A 16,034-nucleotide genomic window follows, 5' to 3' on the forward strand; every position below is an offset into this window, starting at 1 on the left:
ATGCTGAAACGGGGAGAATTTCAGTGTCAGACTTGAACTCAGCAGAAAGAAACAGACTCAGTCAGCAACTACCGAGCCACTGCCATGTACCAGGAGCTCTTTTATTTTTGGAGAGGTTTTTGCTATAGGGCGCGTGCGCTCACCAGGCAGACAGAGAGAGACAGAGAGACAGAAAGCGAGAAATCACCCCCCAGGGAGGATGGTCACGCCGCAATCCCTTCTCCTCCATTCTCCTCTCAGGATCTTGGGCATGCACGCACACATGCCCGGCGTGAGTTTTAAGCCACCGGGCCCGGGGCGCGAACTACGGTCCACTACGTGGAAGTCCAGCAACATAGCCATTACGCTAACTGCTGGTTCCCTACCAGGGACTCTTCTAGACACTGGAGGTAGGTGAAGAAGTCAGAAAAGGCTCCGTTCTCAGGAAACATCAATAACAATAACCAAAACAGACAACCAAGTAAGTCAAATTTAAAAAGGATTTGAGGGAATTTAAACATTTTTGTTATTATTAGAATGACTCTAGACACTGAACTCTCAGAAAAACTTGATGATTTTTTCTTGAGCATAAATTGTCAAAGTTTTACATTTTTGTTTGTTTGTTTGTTTGTTTGTTTTCTTCCATGAGTGAGAAAGACATACAGAGAGAGATAGTGGCATAGAAAGATAGTACCCCCAATGGGGTCCTGATGCCATGATCCACCCCGAGCCTTACCTAACCCTGCATCATGGGCACTTCCATGCCTGTGTACTCAGTGAGGTCTTTAGACACAAACCTAAATTCTCTTAGAGAATCACATTTTATTGCTGCACCCTTGTTTGGCCCCATATTTTATACAAAACAATTAGCATACTCACGCCGGGCGTGTGTGCGTGCGTGCCCAAGATCCCTAGAGGAGAATGGAGGAGAAGGGATTGCGGTGTGGCCATCCTCCCTTGGGGGTGATTTCTCGCTTTCTGTCTCTCTGTCTCTCTCTGTCTGGTGAGTGCACGCACCCTCTAGTGAAAACCCTCCCAAAAAAAAAAAAAAATACAATTAGCATATACATCAATGGCCCATGAATTTTTTTTTTTTTTGTCTAGGAATTTTATTTCTTAGAAGGTAACAAAAAGCGATAAGTGGACTTTTGCTTCTGGTTGCAACTGAGTAAGCCAAATGCTCCTGTGAGAACTAAAAATGCTAAACAGAATACAAAAGAAATGTATAATTTGGAATAATTTACAGCAAGAGAAATGAATAAACTAATGCTATAAGCAAACACATGGATAAAGCTTATAACACAATGTTGAACAAAAAGAACCAGATGTAAAATTTGTATACTTTTATATTTGAATTTATTTATATGAATGTATATTTATAAGTAGATGATAAATAAATTATATAAAAATATCTAAAACATAAATGTGTATGATATGTAAGCATGAATTATCTTAGTAAATATATACATGTACTTTACACAATATAAATAACTGTATAAATATAATATATACTTAAATTCACATAAAAATCAATGCATTGGTATCAAAACTTAGAATTGTCTTGTCTCCCCTCAAGGGAAGTGTAGTGATTTAATGAAGGCATGGAAGGAGGCTGGGATTTGGTTAATGTTTTTCTTCTTGATCTAGGTGGTGGCTCTATGGGGTGTTCACGCTGAAAAGTCACTACACTGTACATTTTTTTGAACTGAGCATTCCCTTATATGTGTGGTTCTCTTGATTTATAATTTTTAAAACATGAAGTTAAAAAAATGTTTAATTTTTAAAATGATTCTCATAGGGTGTGTGCACTATCCAGAGACAGAGAAACAAAGAAAGAGGAAGACAGCACCCACAATGGGGTGTGGTCACACCATAATTCCTTCTCTCCATTTCTCCATTCTGTCAGAATTTTGGGCATGCACACACATGTATCACTGTGTTTGTTCAGTCTCCGGGGATGGAACTTGTACTGTGGTCAGCCATGTGGGATCCAACTCCCTTAACTACTAAGGCCACAGGCTGGCCTTCCATTTGTGATTTTAACATAAAAAATACTAATATAGGAACATTGGGTATGTGGAAAAAGATGCGTGAATGAAGATGTTTATTGTAGCATTGTGTATAGTATAAACTAGAAATAATTGAGTACTCCCAAAGTGGGAAATATTTAAATAAAATACAGTAATGATGCTGTCTTGAGATGATGTGTTTAAGGGATTTTTTAGTCATGTGGGAAAATTTTAATATTACTGTGTTAATTAAATAACACACTATGAACATTGTGAACAGAATTTGAGTTTGGGTTAATTGGGCTAGTTCCGTAGCCCTCAAAGATGGGTTAGGAGAGACTGGATTTGGGGATCACCAGCACCCTCCAGTTGTACGTTTTCCCCTCACTTCAGTCTCCCAACCACAAGGATGTAGGTAAATCAATGGAATCCCCCAGGAAAGGAAACAATTGAAGGGGCTGCTCAGGGTCTCTTTTGCAATCTTTGAGGGAAGTTAATCAAAGCCCTTTCCTGACTTGCTTTTCCTTGTTCTTGTGTCTCAGAGGGTGCCTTCCTCCTTCATCTACCTCCTTTCAATTGTCATCATCTTGGGAACTTACCATAGGATCATTCTCCACTCGAGGGTCATTTTCCTTTCTTTAGCAGCACTTGGCTGCAGCTAAACTCTCTACTCTGGAAAGCTCCCAAAGGACTCCCACACAACACTCAGGGGGGATTTCCTACCTGTCCCATAGTTTACAAAACTGTTAGTGCCTACAAAGTCATTAGTACTTCATGTTTTTATGCAGAGTTGTACCAATAATTCTTTTGATGTTTCTGTGCTATGTTGTTTAGGGACATGATAGTTATCCCTTCTTGGTACACAGTCAGAATGAATTGTACTTTTTTGTCTCTGTACTAACTGCTATACCAGCTTTTTTCAAAACAGTGTTTGGTACACCTTCTTTCATTTTCTTCATCCTTTATATATTTGGCATCATTTTGTTCTGTTGTTCTAGAAATGCCATAGAAAATAATGAGTCAGTGAATCAGTTTGTAAGCTCCCTCCCAAGATAAATAAATAAATAGTGAAAAAGTGAGTAGAAAAATCTGTATATCAATTATGCATAAAGGCTTATGACATTCAGTGTAGGGTAGCAGAAAAACAATTGATCCATTCACTTTTTTTTTTTTTAGTTTATAGCTGAGAGAAGAATATAAGGGAAAAAATACACTTTTGTTGAACAACTATTTGGTTAATAAATATGGATATTTCCATTTGCATCACTAATATAATATTTAGAGACAACAACAACAAAGCCAGTAGACGATTCCATTTAGAGCCCTGAGATTTCTGAGTGAGGGAAGGCCCTGAGAGTCAGCAGGTGCAATCCCCGAGGATGTTCATTTTAGTAACCTTGATACCTGAGACCTGGGCTCTCCATAACTTCTGTAACTGGAGCGACCCAGGAAGCTTTCCTCCAAGTTTGTGTCTACCTTTTGAAGAGCTCCAGTGTGGGGGTGGTGGGTAGAAGCAGATGCTCAAAAGCGCAACTAGGAAAGCCAAACTTCCATCTCAAATTTTGTTTGTTCAGACCCAAATTCTTTTGTTCAGAGCAGATTGGCACCATCTTCTCAAAATTTGCATCAGAGAACAAAGATCTATGTTTGAGTAAAAACAATGGGACTAGCACAGCTTGCTTTCTCAAAGGTTCCTCCTGCCCCCACTCACACTCACTCAGATTGTCTATTTCTGATCTTCCAAGGGTAGGGAAACCCATCCTGTCTGATTAGGAACAATTACCTGGAAGAGAGGCAAAAACCTCCGAGCAAGGGCCTCCTGTAAAAGGCGCCAGCTCCAGGGCAGGGATTTAGAGAGCTGTTCCAGGTGCTGGGCTAGTGATACTAGGTTCCTTCAGTTCTGAATTAGTGACAACATTCCTGAGCCTCAGATTTACCAGGGTAGAGTCTGGGTAAATGGGATATTACTAATTATTTTGGCACAAACTGAATTTATGTAGAAAGAGCACATGTTTCAAAGTTAGACAGCCCGTATTCAATCTCAGCTCTGCCTTTTACCAGGTATGGGGCGATCACATTCCTTTCCTGGACCTCTATTTCCCTGTATTTCTGAATTGTCTTTTCCTTTTTGCTTTGTTAGAAACTCTTTATATGTTCTGGATATTAATCCTTTACATTAAATATGCTACAAATATTTTCTCCTAGTCTTTTTTTACCTGGCTTATTGTGTATTTGGCTTACAGAATTTTACAATTTTTAGGAGGTTAAATCTGGGAAACTTTTATAGTTTCTGGATTTTGTTTCTTGCTTTGGAAGGCCTTCCAATGCTAAATTATAAAAATTCACATATTTTCTTCTAATTTAAAAAATAGTTTTGCTCTTTAATTCATCTGTATATTATATTCTGTGGATAGATGGTATAAATTAGGAATCTAATGAATACGTTAACCTAAAAAATAAAAATGAATACAGCCAACCAGTGACATGGTAGTTAAGGCAGCTGGATCCCACATGGCTGACTGTGCAGTTTGAGTACTGAACCCAGAGTCTTGAAAAACACGCTAGTCGTGTGTCCAAAATTATGAAAGGAGAAATGGAGATGGGATATTACATGACTATCCACCATGGTAGGGGAGACTTCCTCGCTTTATCTTTTCTCTTTGTCTCTCTCTGGAAAGTGCCTGCTCCCTCTGGCAAATTCAATAAATAAATGAATAAAAAGGAATAATGTCCTCTTCTAGGGGTTATTGCCAGAGAGTTAAGATATAAAAAAAATCCAGTTTAGCATTTTTTTTTTACAAAAATGAATTTATCGTTTAATAAATATCTATTAATATTATATTTGTCTATGAAAAGGATTGGCAAGCCATGATTTAGAACATTCTCTTTCCAATTTTCCATCATCAAAATAATCACACTTCGCACATCCTCACTGGCAGATTTCACAGCTAGTGGATTCAGGAAAAGTTATTTATTTGAATAACAAATTCTTTGCCCAATTTCCCGACCTGTGCATTTGAGTGGGGGTTGTTACAGGTCTGCATGCAGTGAGGGGCAGACCACGGGTGGCAGGTGGTGACCATCACAGAGTTGATATATGGGATGTTCACTGTGCACCAGTCACCATGCTAAGAGCCTTGTAGGCTGCCCATTATCCATCCTCATCTTCCAGAAAACAAAGTGGCGGCCCAGGGAGGCTAGACAACTTGCCTGAGGCCACACACATAGTCAGAGGTTGAGGCTGATTTGAGCCAGCAGCTGGGCTTGGGAATCTGCGCTCCATGTTAGAATGGAGCACTTGGGGACAGCAGCTCTCCTCTCAGTCTGCAGCATGTTTGAGAAAGGAAAGAAGTCTGGACATCCTCCATCACCAGAGCAAAGGCAGGGCCCAGGCCTCCAACTGGTCACTATTCATGGGTAGGTTACTTGTTTAGAATGTGTTTTACTTATTTTGTATGAATGGTCAATGACTAAATCCACACAAAAATGTAGTCTTCTTCTGATGAGCCCTATAAACAAGACCATTTTTTTCCCCCTTTGCCATAGGATGCATAACATTACCAGAGAAAGACAGAGAGAGTAGAGAGGAGGAAAGTGAGAAATCACCGCCCCCCGCCCCCATGGGGGATAGCCACTCCACAATTCCTTCTCCTTCAATCTCATCTTGAGATTTTGGGCACACACACATGTGTACCCAGCGTGATTTTCAAGTTGCCAGGTCTAGGGCTTGAACTGTGGTTGACCACGTGGGAGTCCAGTGCCTTAGCCACTATACCACCTGTTGACCACAGACAAGACTCTTAGGAGTATGCTGGTAGGGAACAGCATATGGTGTAATTGTTATGTCAAAAATCTCTCTCTCTCTAAAAAAAGTATGCTGGTAGGTGGGTCAGTGGCACTGCAGTGAAATGCGATGCATGGTGAGGCTGGCCCATGTGGGCCAGGCTTGCGTCTAAGACCTCTCTGAGTCTGCTATGTTTTTGCATACTCATGGCCCTGGCTGGCTGAGATAGGATGGATTGCAAGTCTGAGGATCCTGTCGAGGGTGTCTGTCTCTACTCTCTCTCTCTTGCTGCGCCTCTCTTTTATAGAAGAAATAAACAAATAAATAAACTTTTAAAAAGGCAAAAGAAGGGCCAGCAGGTGGCATGGAGGTTAAGGTGACTGGATCCCACATGACTGTGCAGTTCAAGTCACTGTTCCAGGGGCTTGAAAATCACGCCTGGTGAGTGTGCTTATGTGCCCGAGATCCCAAGAACAGAATGAGGAGAAGGGATTGCAGTGTGGCCATCTTCCCTGGAAGGGGTTATTTCTCACTCTCCTTCTGTCTCATTCTCTCTGTCTCTCTCTGGTGAGCACACATGCCAGATAGCAAAACAATGCCAAAAAAGGCAAACGAAAACAAACAAAAAGAGTGTGCTGGAAAGGTCATAAAATGAACCATTGGGTTTCCTTTCAGCCCAGAGCTGTAAGTAATGCTCAATCTTCCCATCTACTCTTGGCATATATTTTCTTTTTATAGTCAAATATGTGGCAGGCTGGCTAGCTGCTCACCAAACCTACACTGTGTGTTCCAGTTTCTTTCAAAGTAAAGTGTGCTGGGAGGCTGATTCTCGCCAGCAGAGTGTGAGTGGGACTGAGAAACGTCATTCCGTTCTGTGGTATTAAGGAATAAGTGTGTGCCTTCCTGGGGCTTTCATTTTCATCTGCTGACTGAATGCAGTGGACCTTGAAGCGTAGAGGATGAGGACAGAGCCACAACATGGAAAGAGTCTGCGTCCTTGACGGGCTGCCCACCAGTTGTCAACACCCGCACTGGATGTTCATGAGCAACAGAACTGTCACTGGGTAGAACTATTGAAGTTGGGGGATTTGCTATAGCCGCTAGCATTGCTTTCACTATTCAAAACTTTTCAGTTTATTTGGAATTATCTAGTGTTCTTCATTTATATATACACACACACACACACACACACACACACACACACACACGTATATGTAGATATGTATGCACACAAACACTCATGTATGTTGTATACTTTATAGTTGATACTTGCAAAAGTATAATTAGTGAATAACGGGGACATAAGAAGGATGCTCCAGAGGCCTCTTTCTCCCCTCGCCTCAAACTACAGAAATGGTCCTTACATTTTACAAGGCAGTTTGACAAAATTATTTGATGCTTCTAACTTGGCGTATTTACTGTAGTGGAGAAGTCAGTTAAATGACTTCTCCAGGATCATCTAGCCAGCAATCAAGAGGCACAATGGGGACGAACAAAGGTTTGGTCTTACACCCTCTGCTTTTTTTGGCCACAATGTAAGTGCAAATTTGCATGTGGCTATGTTCCCCTCCTGTCAGTCCAGTGTTCAAGATGGTTGTGATAAGTGGCTCCTCCCTCCTTCTTTACACCTTTGTCTCTGCCAGGGTTTCTTTGGGATGTGGTGCCCAAAGCCTGTGATTAAAAACAGCTGCAAAAACAGGAGAAAAACATCACCTAAAAATAAGTAGTACCTCGGAACACAATGTACACGTACTTTCAAGAGGGGGATGGAGCTGGTAGAGTGACTCAGAGTGGCTGGAGAGAGAGCTTTGATTCTCCACAAAAGGCGTCTCTTTCTGCTGTTGGCTACTCCTGGGAGTCACCATGAACTTGATATCAGAATCAAGGACAGAAAAATTAAACTTGTCTTCCCATGAAGGAATGAGAAGACCTTCTTCAAGAACTCAAAATGTTTCTAAGGTGGAATGTAATAAGCTCACATAGTTCATGTTATTCAATCATACAATTGGTTCAAAAGTATTTTCTTAAAATGGGAAAATGCTCACCTTAAAATATCTGGTAATGAAATAATATGATGCAAAATGATGCCTGTAATGGAAATTTGATTCTAACTTTTATATAGTCACACATAGTTGGAAAAAAGACTGAAAGAATATACTTCTGTGGTAACAGGTGGTATTTCTGGATGATTAATATCATCCAGAAATTAGGGCTGCAATTTATGTATTTTAAAATTCCTTTTTGTCATTTTTAATATTTGTAAAATAAACATACATTCATTTTGTAATCAGAAAGAAGGTTGTGAAAAAAAGTAGAGGTTAGTTCTCTTGAATTGATTTAATTTTCAGGTTGATTTTGCTCATTTTCAAATTATAGCTTTGTCAGGAGATAAAAGAAAATTAAATGAGCTACAGAGATTCTGTCATAAATAACAAATTACTATTAATTTTATAAAGTATATAATAAGTTATCAAGTTAAAATTTGAAGCTACCACAAGATATTCACACAACATTTACCTTGAAACTTTGCAATTTATTCTCAATCACCCAGTCTTCTTCATAGAGTTTAGGTAACATATAAGTTGTTTCATTTTGTATTTTGATTTAGTTTAGTTTTCTTTAAAAATTACACAGGGCCACCCAGTTGCATGGTGGTTGGGGCAGCTGGATCCATGACTGACCACATAATTTGAGTCCCAGACCTGGCAGCTTAAAAAACACACCAGATGTGTGTATGTGTGTGTGTGTGTGTGTGTGTGTGTGTGCCCAAAATCCCAAGAGGAGAATAGAGGAGAAGGGACTGTGGTATGGCCATCCCCTATGGCTGGTGCTTTCTCATTTTCCTTCTCTCTCTTTGTCTCTCTCTGCTGAATGCATGTGCCCCATAGAAAAACTGAAAAAAAAAATAACACAGATAAACAAACCTATAGCTAAAATTAAAACACAAACTAGATCTCTCTCTCTATATATATATAATGAATATAAAATATATATACATTTATGAATATATATACATATATAGAGAATATACATAAATATATAGAGAATATATATTTATGAATTTGACAGAAAGTTAAGATTTACATTGTCTTGGGACCAGCAGTTGGTGTAATGGCTATGTTGCTGGACTCCCATGAAGTCGATCACAGTTCGAGTCCCAGACCCCGTAGCTTAAACTCACGCTGGGTGCGTGTGCGTGTGTACGCAAGATCCCAAGGGGAGAATGAAGGAGAGGGGATTGTGGTATGGCCATCCCCCCTGGGAGGGGATTTCTCGCTTTCTGTCTCTCTCTGCCTTTCTGGTGAGCACACATGCCCTATAGCAAAAACCTCTCCAAAAAAAAAAAAAGAAAAAAAGAAAAGAAAAAAAAAGATTGTCTAAAAGATTGTTTTAAAGTTGTTTTTTTATAAGAATATAACCAAGTTCCCAATAGATAAATGAACAAAAGCTCTAAGCATATTTTGCTTAAAAATATAACTAATAATATACTGATGGATTAATGTTGATCCTGTTTATCAACCATAATCAAACCAATGCAATATAAATAACTATGATAAACCTCAAATACTGACAGTAATAGTTGTGAAACCGGTAAACTTCCCTACAGTCTATTTGGAATCACCTTAATGTTGCTCAAGAGCTATAACTGTCATTCTGACTCTTTCTTTTGGTTATTTTAATTGTAGAAATCTGCTATGCAGAGTCAACATAAACAAACGGCTAAATGAAGACGAAATTATTCTATTATTTTCTCCAAGTGTAAGGAAAATGTACTGAGACAGCTCAAATGATCCATAGAGGAGGAATGAAGGCAAATTCTGGTACCTTAACTTAATGGAATATAAAACTCTGATTATAATAGTAATTATTAAAAATAGAATGATGGAAAATAGTTATCACACAATATTAAATATAAAGTAATAGACAATATTTATGTTATGATTTTTTAAAAGTACTTTGTCATAGGGTATGTGTGCTTTGTGTGCACTTGCTGGAGAGAGGGAGAGAGAATAAAGATGAGAAAACATCTTCTTGTGGGAGATGGTCACATCACAATCCTTTCTCCTATTGGGATTTTGGGCACACATGCACATGTGCCCAAAGTGTTTTTCAAGCTGCTGGGTCAGGACTCAAACTGAGCAGACAATGGGATCCACCTGCCCTAACTACCATCCCACCAGCTGACTCTCTGATATGATTTTAACAGTGAAATCATTAGTGCCTATGATCAGGGATAGAAAAGAAGAAAAAAAATGAAAAAAGTTGCATCTCCATGAGGTTATGAACAACTTTTTCTTCTTTCTCAAACTTTTTTTAAAGAATTATTTTATTTAACTTTAATTAATTAATTTAAATTTGACCAGAGAGGGACAAATTGAGTGAGAAAGAAAGTGAGAAAGCACGCCACCAGATCTGAGACTCGAACCATGGTCAGCCATGTGGCAGCCCAGCTCCCACGCCATTGCCCACATCACTACCAGCCCCTTCTCAAACATTTAAAAAGATTGTTTTGAATGTAAGTTTCAATAAAATTAAAATTTGTATTTCTACTTACCTCCATAAATATCATAAATAAATAAAAAGCCTCTATATGTGAGGCCCTGTGAAATTTGAGTTGATTTAATCCCTGGTTCAGGAATTAAAATGGTTAAAAATCACTACAATAGATTAATTAAACAAATATTTATTGAACTTTGCTTTCTATTACTGCTATAACAAGTACCACAAATGGAGCACTTAAAAACAACACAAATGGATTTTTCTTATGGTTTTATCAAGTCAGATGTCTCTCACTGGGCTGGGGTCAGGATGGTGGAAAAACTGTGTTCTTTCTGTATTCTCAGGGGCAAATCCCTTTCCTTGCCTTGTCCAGTTTCTAGAGGATACCTTCATTCTTGGTTCATGGCCCCATTCCTCCATCTTCAAAGGCAGCAGTGGGTAAGTTCTCATTGCATCACTCTGCCCTCTCTTCTACTTCTTCCAGGTAAGCATTTTTAAAAGTCTTCAAGCCATAGTCTACTCCCCGCATCAGCCAGCCATGGATCACGGGTATGCCTGTGTCTGACATGTTCAGGGAGGTCTCTGGACACCAACTGAGGACCTTCCCATGTGTGTCAGCATCGCATCTTACCGCTGTGTCACCATCAGGACACTCTTCTTCCATTTTTAAGAACTCATATGATTAGATCAATCCTGCTGGGTTAATGACTCCATCTTGAAGTCTGTTGATTTTAAATGCAGCCTTAATACCATAAGCTCCTCTCTGCCAGGTGTATTGCTAGGAGATGTTGGTGAATTGTGCAGGTGAGTATAGAAATGATGCTCGTGAGTAGATCATTCTGTAGACTACTTACAATATCAGGCAGACAGTGATTGGGGTCATGATAAATTATAGAAGATGTGTGGAGACTTGGGAGAGGACTCTGGCTCCTTCTTGCTGGGACGCAAGGGAGGTTTTGTGATGTATTAGCATTTGGGTCTGAAAGGATCAGTGGGATTTGCATACAAAAAGATGGCAGTGGTATTCCAAGTCAAAGCTATTATATCTAAACTGATACAGTAGCCATTTTTTGTAAGGGAATAATGGGCAAATATTAAGTTGTTAATTAACCTCATACATCAAAGCAAAAGGAATGGAGGCAAAAGATAGCAATATAAGTCACAAAAAATGTAGAACCTCCTTTACTCCTTTTCTGTTAGAACATCTAGCTTGTTTGTTTGTTTTATCAGATATTCCTATTCTCACTGTCTTCCTCACACAGCCTCCAAGGTGCCACACAGTTCCCTTCTGAGAAAAGTAGCTTCTTAGCGAATGCTTATGGCACGCTAAGCCTTATGCTTTGAGTAGGACAGATTCGGCTGTCTTGATTTGACCAGCTGGAGCCAGAGGCTGCCTAATAAACTGCTTCTGGATGCCAAGCATCCAGCCCTATCAGAACGTCTCTGCTTAGGGCAGTTGAACAGGAAAGACCAAGAGAGAACGGAGGCCAGGGAGGAGAGGAGAGGAGAGAGAGAGAGAGAGAGAGAGAGAGAGAGAGAAAGACAAGCAGCCCTAGCTCAGAGCTGTGATTGCATCCTTCCAATAAGCTTCCCATTACTGAAGGTTTCCTAGGTGTGTATCTGTTTCTTGAAGTTAATGAAAATAGTAGTATGGGTTAGTAGTCAAGTGTTCTCTCTCTTTTTAAGACCTATTTCTAAAATATTTTATTTATTTATCTTTTAATTGCTAGAGGGTGTGTGCACTGGCCAGAGTGAAAGAGAAAGCATCCCTCAATGGGGAGTGGTCACATTGCAAATCTTTTTTTTTTAAAGAGGTTTTTGCTATAGGGCGTGTGCGCTTGCCAGACAGACAGAGAGAGACAGAAAGCCAGAAAGCCAGAAATCCCCCCCCCCCCGAAAGCCAGAAATCACCCCCCCCCCGGGGGGATGTCCACGCCACTCCACAATCCCTTCTCCTCTGTTCTCCTCTCGGGATCTTGGGGATGCACGCATATGCACCCAGCGTGAGTTTTAAGCCACGGAGTCCGGGACACAAACCGCCGTGGACTACATGGGAGTCCAGCGACATAGCCATTACGCTAACTGCTGGTTCCAGATTGCAAATCTTTTTCTCCAGTTCTCCATCCCATCTGGGTTTTGGGCACACACACACATGCGTCCAGTGTATTTTTAAGCCACTGGGATCTGATTTTGAACTACAGTTGGTAATACGGGATTTGACTTTCTTTGCTAAAATTTTTTTAAAGTTAATTTATTTTAAATTTGACCAGAGAGGAACAGAGAGAGAGAAGGAAAGTGAGAAAATAAGCCACCAGATCTGGGACTTGAACTGCAGTCGGCCATGTGAGAGTCTAGTGTCCCCAACCACCATACTACCTGCTGGCCCCAGCGATCTGACTTTCTATGTATAGTATTTGACCACTGCACTATGCGGTTAGCTCAAGACCTATTTTTTAAAAAAAAATATTTACTTCTTTCTTCTATGAGTGAGAGAGACAGAGAGAGTGAGAAAGAGACAGGTTTCCCCAACATGGTCCCCATGCCACAATTTGCCCCCCCCCTCCAAGTTTCAGCTGGCCAGGATCACAAGCATGTACATGTGTAAGCCTGGAGTTCTCGGGAAGGCCCTGGGATATGAATCCAGGGTCTTTCCTATGTGGGTTTCAATTGAGTTCCCACTGTGCCACTAGCAGGTCCATGTGCTTTTCTATTGTCTCTTCTCAGACATCGCTCCTATTTATTGATTTTCCAATAGCTACCCATAGAATTTGGGATAGACACTGTAACACATCATATCACCTTAGTGGGTTCAATAATGGGAGGATGCTCCTAAAGTTCTCTGTCTTTAATCTAGAGAATATGCCACCCAGGGGATGGTATCGCCATGGATTCTGCCTCAATACCCAACTCTAAGTGGTAAAAGTGGGATGATGTGACTAGAATGAATGGCAAGTCTTTGTACTCAAATGTGCGCAGTTTTTACCCCATAAAAATAGAATTCAATTAAAACTCAAAGCAGAGGAGGAGTCATGAGGTCTGCTGAATTACAACGCTGGCAAACCCCTAGAGAAAGGAAATAGTAGATTAGTTAATACATTAATTCAGGAAAGAAGAGAAAAAGGTAACTAAATGAAAAAAAGACACTCTTGAATGGTATTATTAGTAATTACTATTATAACATAGAATAAAATGGAAGCAGACAGGGAGAATGGAAAAAAGAAGTTCACAAAGCACTTCTCAGAAATTCAGAAACAGGAAGATTTTGAATCAGCTTCTTTTTTATTTTATAATCACAAGCTTCAAGGAATTATAAAAACGACGTCAGAAACAATAAACGGCAAACTGGAAATCACTACCAGGCAACGAAAAGAAATACAAAATCATTTCTCAGCTAAGAGGATGAAGACAGGTGAAATTAAGAAATCCCACAATTGGGCTTTCAAATAAGAGAGGGTCTTACAGATTGTCAGAGGAGCATTCTCCGAGTTATAGGTAAATCTAAAGAAAGAGAACAGGGAAATAGGAAGGAAACAAAAATTCTTATAACAGTAAGGTTCCAAGAACTATGTATATTAACTGTAGAATATAACCTAACAACTATAATATATATAACTAATAATAGAGCCACCTCGAGAACACCTGCAAAGACAGCCCAAATAAAGGAGCATCCAGACAATTAGTGGCCAAAAATTCTTGAAGTCCATGTGTAAATAACAGAGCTTAATGGAATACAGAAAAATAAAAATGCTATCCTGTATTGCTCAATTGAATAAAAATGGTACCATTTTTAGCAACAGCCTCTCCAGGGAAAAACAAAGTTTATGGTTCCTGAGTATAATACACCAACCCAAATAAGGGTCCAGCTCCAGGTTTGGTTTTCAGCCAAAATATGCTTTGCTTTTATGCAAAAAGGGAAGAGAAGGGTTTTACACAATGGGAAGTCCACAGAAATGAATCTATCTTGGTGCTGAAAGAAAACATTCAGAAGACAGAAACATGTGTAATCCTCACCTCTCTTATGAAGACCAGGTCTGTGCTAGGTTGGCGGACCAGCTAGTCCATTTGCCTGGTGCTGAAGGGGTCCCCGGAGGATTTTTCTGTGCTGATGCTGCGATAGTTCAAGGCACACTGGGATGGTTGGTTACTCTAACATTATTTCCACTCATATGACACAAGTCAAGCTAACTGTGCTCTAAACTCTTAGGTGCTACATTTTCTTTTCTTTTTTCTATTTTTTCCCTTTAGTTCCTACTATAGGGCTTCTGTGTGCTCACCAGAGAGAGAGAGACAGAGAGACAGGGAGAAAGTGAGAGATCACCCCCTGAGGGATGGGTATACTGCAATTCCTTCTCCTGTCCTCTATTCTTCTCTCAGGATTTTGGGCACACAGGCACACACACCTGGTGTGATTTTCAAGCTGCCGGATCCAGGACTCAAACTGTGCTGTCAGTCATGTGGGATCCAGTTACCTTAACCTCCATGCCAACTTACTGGCCCATATTTTCAAGTTTATTATTTTCTTCTGTCTTCTAGGGAAAATGGTCCTAAAATATCTAGCATTTGATCATTCATCTATCCATTCAATTAAATATTTATCGCAGTGCTGTATGTTCTATAGACTTCAGAAAGTCTATAGAACAATATAGAATGAAAGGTTGAGTTTATTTTGGTACAAAAAAGTTTTGAAATCTAGGCATGGTCCTTTGATATGAATTTCCCATAAACTTTTTGAAGACCCTACAAATGCCCGAGGCCGAGCATGGAATTACAATGGTGAACAAGTCCCTGCCCTCATGGGGCTTAGTGGCTAAAGGGGGAGAGGAAGGTGTGACATCAACACAAATATGCTTGTAACTAAATGTGATAGGCAGTACGAAAGAAGGAAAAGGACAGAGTGGGAGACAGGACTGAGAGTGATCGTGAGGAAGTAGCTTGGACTTGGGGTGAGGCTCTCTGGCCGAAAAAGTCTCTCTGTAGAAGTGTCATGAGAGGAGAGGGGGGCGGGGTGAAGAGTCAGGCTGTACAGGGGAAATGGGTTGGAGTGGAGATGGAAGACAGAGAGTATTCCAGAAAGGAGCAGCGTGTGCAAAAGTCCTACTCTGATCCCTTTTCTCCAGTCCTCCAGCCCATTAGATTCTGGGCACTTGCATGCATGCCTGCGTGTTTCAGGCTGTCTGGGTTAGGGATATGAATTGCCCTCTCCACATAGATCTGGCTTCTCTTGAAAAATGCATTGCTAATGAACCCGGCTTTATAGTTTTAAAGATGAAATAAAAATAGTAGTTCATGGCTCAAGTATTGGATTCCTGCAATTCATACTCATGTTGACAGGTCAGAAGATTGACCTAAGCCAAGAGAGGATGGAATTTAGCAATGGAGCCCAATGCTCAGCTGTGAGGATCCTCGCACTGACCAAGAGGAACTGGAAGAGGCTTTTCTTTTCTAAAGTCCAGGCTTGGACTAGCTGCTGGCAGCGAAGACGTGGACACAGCCGTGATGTTCCCTCCGCCGGGGAGCCCTCGGTCCTGGCAGGCAAGGTCGCCATTTCCATGGGCTTCTCTTTCACCTTGGGACTTGTGTATGCCCCTCCTGACAGCACAAACGCAGGGACTGGAGCACGTCTATTGCAGGAGGTTCTCATCCTAGTCTCCTTTGCTTCCAGAAGGCAGAATACAAGCTTCCATAAAACAATGACAAAGAACCACTCTCTCCATGGTTAACTCGATTTACAGACAACAATGTGACAGACAACACGAGACGAC

This window comes from Tupaia chinensis, unplaced genomic scaffold, assembly GCF_000334495.1.
Source record: "Tupaia chinensis unplaced genomic scaffold, TupChi_1.0 Scaffold138491_1, whole genome shotgun sequence".
Taxonomy (NCBI): Eukaryota; Metazoa; Chordata; class Mammalia; order Scandentia; family Tupaiidae; genus Tupaia; species Tupaia belangeri.